The following is a 5,489-nucleotide window of genomic DNA, read 5'->3' as shown; positions in this document are numbered from 1 at the left end:
AGATGCTTAGAACGAGAATCTAGAATGCTCATCTCTGTGAGATATCAATGTCACATCTCTTCCCCACAAAGTTTGGGAGTCATTTCAGCAGACAGAAGTGAAAGAATGTAAGAATTGAAGGCAGCGGATGACAAGAGGAAACTGCTTTCCAGACTCTTCAGGGCAGCTCACCGTGTGACCTCCGAGTGACTTTCAGCATGCATGAGACGTATACAACCTCAAGACAGATAGTATCCACATAGAGAGGGGAGGTTGACACCCAGCCCCATCTCCAGCTGAGGAGCTAGTAGTAATTGGTAGCTGTTGGGAGAGGTAGAGTCAGTGTTCTTTAAGGATGTGGCCCCTGATAGGTAGACCATGCCCCAGTGGAAGACCACATCTACGAGTGTATAAGCAGAAGCACTTGGTGGGTTTGGTGGGTTTAAAGAAGGAGGAGAGGAGTACACAAAGCTGGGTGGGCACGGAAGGGGTGTAGATCTGGAAGGAGTTGGAGAAGGGTGAATACATTGTATAAAATGTATAAAAAGGGTAAAATACATTGCATGAAATTCTCAGAGCTGATAAAAATAGTGACAAAGATGTTCCACCTCTGGGGCTGGAGAGATGATGGCTACACCATTAAGAGAACTGGCTATTCTTCCAGAGGACCAGGGTTCATTTCCCAGCAACCACATGGTGGCTCACAGTCATCTCTCGTTGGATCTGATGCCCTCTTCTGCCATAAAGGCATGTACGCAATAGAGCACTCATATACAGAAAATATATGAATAAATCTTTAAAAAATTAATTTCTACCTCAAAATACTTATTATGAGTTACTTGAGGATAGGACTTCCACATATGACTTTTGGAGAGGAATTTGATTCAGCCCTTATCCAGGTGAAATGTCTAGAAAACAAATGCATATTCTCCCTCAACCCGCATATTAGGGTCTTCAGTTGTGGCTTGAGTTCCTGCCCTGACTTCCCTCAGTGATGGACTGTGACCTCAAAGGGTGAGCCAAGACAACTTTCTTCCCCAAGTCAACTAGAACACAAAAGAAAACTGGAAAATGCTGAATCCATTTTGGAACTGGAGCCTGATTTAGAGCAGTGGTTCCTTGCGGATGTCCTTCTTTCTGGAGAGCTTGCGGGGGTCCTAGCATGCTGGCACACTGCTCCATACGTCATAGATACACGTCTATGGAATGGATGATGCTCTGTAGCCCAGCCTGGCATTGTCCTTATTGAGACAATCCGGAGACAAAGACACACTGCTGGGGGATACAGAGGACCCCAGCTGGCCCCTTTGTAACTTTTCCTTGAACACTTGAAGATTTGAGCAAGAGTTTTAGTTGTGTTAACCTAGCTGTGAAACAGTCGTTTGCAAAACAGACAACCCAAATTGGCGAAGTTCTGACGTCTTTGCTTACCGGCATTTCTTCATTGGCCTCTTCCACAGGAACAAGTGGGACGGCTGGCAATGATGGTGCTGCAGTTGGCAAAGCCGGAGGCCACAGCGCTCCTTCCTGGAAGCTGCCTTCCTCCCTTTTGTGTGACCAATCAGCTACCTTCTTAGTTACCTCAAGCTTCCTGGAAGCTGCCTTCCTCCCTTTTGTGTGACCAATCAGCTACCTTCTTAGTTACCTCAAGCTTCCTGGAAGCTGCCTTCCTCCCTTTTGTGTGACCAATCAGCTACCTTCTTAGTTACCTCAAGCTTCCTGGAAGCTGCCTTCCTCCCTTTTGTGTGACCTATCAGCTGCCTTCTTAATTACCTCAAGGCTAATTAGGTATGGCCTTGCTTTTCCCTCCAGGCTGAGAGGTGCTTTCTGGTGTCACTTTGGATCTGCTCAGATTTAAGGAAAGGGCCTTGATTTTTTGGTGGCCTGTCAGGAGCTGTGCTGAGTCCTGAACAGCATTGTCCCTGCTTAGCAGAAAAATGATACTAGAGCTCCCCCAAAATAATTAAACCTCTTTCCACAAACACTAATCTGTGTGAGGTTTTCTGGAATGAACTCTATAGATTACTTTCCAAAGATTAAGAGACAAAAACAGAACTTATTCATGTTCTCTCCACAAATAGCACAGGGAGTTTCTGGTGCAAGGAGACAACAAGAAGCAATCCTGTTGATGGGATCAGCTAGACAGTGATTCTAAGGGTCGCAGACCAACAAAAACAATAGCGGGAATGGACAGGGGAAAGTCAGGTTACACTCCACTAGACACATCACTTCATAACTTCAGACCAGTTCTGCTAAGCATCAAAGATAGGTTAATGACTATGTGCACAAAGTTATCCGTTTAGCCAGAGCAACTTGATGGGGCTTTCTGTGCAGAGCCTTGCAGCAAGGACTGGTGGTGAAGGGTCGATGGAAGGGCACAGGTGAAAGCTTAGTGAATAATTACTTCTAGATCCTCCACAATAGTCAGCGTTCATGCCCACCAACAGATTGATGGATAAAGAAAATGTGGCACATATATACAAGAGAATTCCATTCAGATGCGAAGACTAGAATTAAGGGAGTATTTGCAGGGAAATGATGGAACTGGATGTAATTGTGTCAAATGAAGCGAGAGACTCAGAATGACAGATACAGCATGTTTTCTCTCATATCTGCAATCTATAATGTGTATATGTGTGTGCATGTCTGTATATATGTATGAAGCATATGTGTATGTGCGCGCATATATGTATGTGTGTGCAAATGTGTATATGTATATGTATCTATGTGTGTGCAAATGTGTGTGCATTTGTGTATGTATGTGAGTGTTCGTAGGACATGAAAATGGAAAAAAGACCATGAGAAGGAGGAAGGGTCTTGAGGAAAAGAAGGGAGACAGGGGAGGTAATGGGACATACGATTTACACAGGCAGAAAGGGGACTAACTGGAGTGATGAAGAGGGCCAGAAGAGGAAGAAAGAGCATACAGAGGAAGGCAGTGGACATGGAGAAAATAAAAACAATATACAATAAATATGTATGTGTGAAAATCTCACAACAAAACTCATTACTCTGCTAAACAAATGTTTCAAACAGGAACTGAAGAGATGGCTCAGTGGTTAACAGCCCTTACTGCTCTTGCAGAAGACCTGGATTTGGTTCCCAGCACCTACATCAAGACTCTCACAATCTTTACCTCCTTTATCTCCATTCTAGGGGAATCCATCATCCCCTTCTGGCTCTGGTAGGCATTGCATGTGTGTAGTGTGCATTCAAATAAGCAAGCACATGTACATACCTATAAATTTAATTTTTTTTAGTTAAAAAATAAAACACCCAGCCATTTTCTTGTAAAACATTTTTTATAAATGTTCATCGACTGAGGGCAATGATTGCAGAAGGAGGAAATATTGGGCTTGGGACATTTTAAATGTATGTATCAAATCACTTAAATAATACTGAGAATATTTTTAAAATGCTTTCTACCAATAGACTAATGAATGGGCAGCAGAGGTCCAAGGACCTAGGACAAAGGAATCGGCACAGGATGACATGCTCTCTCCACCCTGACTCAGGAGGCCCTGATAAGCATCAACAAAGGTGAACGAAACTCCTGGAGCATCTGAGACTTCCAACATGGAAACAGGGGAGGAGCCACATGTCAGCTGGGCTAGGGAAAGGCCACACAAAAGGGGCTGCATGGGAACTGTAGGAGACAGCCTGGGGACGTGCTAACAAGCATGCTTATCATGTGGGAAGCCTCAGTGGTTTCCGTGGTTGGCTGGAAGTGAACTCCCATTAGTTACGCTGAGTTCAAGTTGAGCTTCAGACACAACAGGCAACTTAGTAAGCCACTTTGGTCCTCGCAAGCCCTTGGGTCAGAGCCTGACTGGAATTTTGCCACAGGATTTCACATCAGGCCTTGGAAAACTGCAGTTGAATTTCTGGAAGACAAGCTACATAAAGGAATAGAGCTATTTTGATCTAATTTTGAAAGACCCTGAATTTTGTAAGAGGAGCGGGGTGCATTTTGTCTCAGAAGGGATGCTTTGTGACTAAAACTGGCTGATAGTATTGACCACTCCCATCTCAAGTGCAGGCTTGGGAGCTGGGTGGATTATTACCATTAACAGAAATAGTCTTTTTAAGCTAATGCACTGGTCCGAATTCTGAGCCATATGGAGCTCTCCTCTAACAAAGGTGGCCAAGGGCAATCAGTACTTCAGAAACTCCAGGGAAAGCAACTGTAGATGACAGGTCAAATCATCAGTCTTCAGCAAGCTGTTGAATGTCTTAGGGAACCAGGCACACCCACGCTAGAATGGAAGACTATGCCAGATTCTGGGAAAATCACAGGTGCATGCTTTCAATAATTGTGGTAGAAGTAAAGTTGGGAAGGGATGCTGAGGACGGCAGGAGAGAAAATAGGGATGGGTAAGACGGCAGACAGGAGACAAACAGGAACAAGATGAACAAAAACAATACATGCTCTCTCTCTCTTTCTCCTCTGTCTCTACAACATGGCTTGAACACCCAGGTCTGGCCACAAAGCAGTGAGGCAGTGAGGCCTCATATTCTTGTCCCAGCCCATGGGTACCCGAATCTGGGCACACAACAGTGAGACTTTGCATCCTTGTCCCAGCCCATGGGCAAGGGAGGAAAGCTCTGGCCTCAGTGCTTTAAGCTCCGGGTTCATAGGGTGGCGGTTTCTATTTGTATCCTCTTCAATGACAAGGAATGTGACCTCATCTACGATGATGGAAATAATAAAACATCTCAGAAAAAAAAGGGGCTCCTGACGATGCAGAGACTTGTATGTCATCCAAGGTCTGCAGAGAGCAGCAGGGCTTGGAACACTAAAATCGTGTTTGCTCACATGCCTCTGAGTAATTTAAGGAGGGGAAAATGCTCAGAAAATTATTGATTAGATGCCAATTCACATAACTCTCTTTGTCTGCTTTTTATTATCAGTATTTCTTTAAAAGGCTAGTAGATCCCGGTCTTGACAAGCATGAAGCCAGGAGGTGGGCTCAAATCCAGTGTTTTCATTTTCTCAGCCCTCCAGAGGCAATGATTAGCTCTTAATACTGAGTGCACAAACCACACTCACTGTGTGAACTCTCCGAGAGGGCTCCCTGCACAAGGGAGCTCCCCACATAAGCAGGAGAGAGAAGCCTTATTGGAAGGTTGTAAAAGGAGGGGTACTTGACTTATTAGGGAGGAGTTGCCTTTATTCTGAGCAGTTCTCAATCTGTCCTCCCTTGGGGACAGGAAACCTGAGAAGATTGCATTGGTTTAATTCCTTTTCTAAGAATAGCCGAGTTGCGGTGGTGAGGAGCGAGCAAAATCGACCACTGAGCAAACATCTGCAAACTGAGCGAAGAGGCCTGAAACTTAGGTCATAGTTGGGAGAGCTGAGGTTCCTTCCTCCACATCTCATAAACTATAAATGAACTTTGATGAAACAAGCCAATCAACAGATGCTTTTCCACAGGTCACATGACCTCAAACGAAGAACAAGGAGTCAAACAGGATGCAAAGTTGCTTCCGGCCATAAGTTCAGGGTGACG

Source organism: Microtus pennsylvanicus, chromosome 4 (genome assembly GCF_037038515.1).
Source record: "Microtus pennsylvanicus isolate mMicPen1 chromosome 4, mMicPen1.hap1, whole genome shotgun sequence".
Lineage (NCBI taxonomy): Eukaryota > Metazoa > Chordata > Mammalia > Rodentia > Cricetidae > Microtus > Microtus pennsylvanicus.
Note: the sequence above shows the minus strand (reverse complement) of the source record.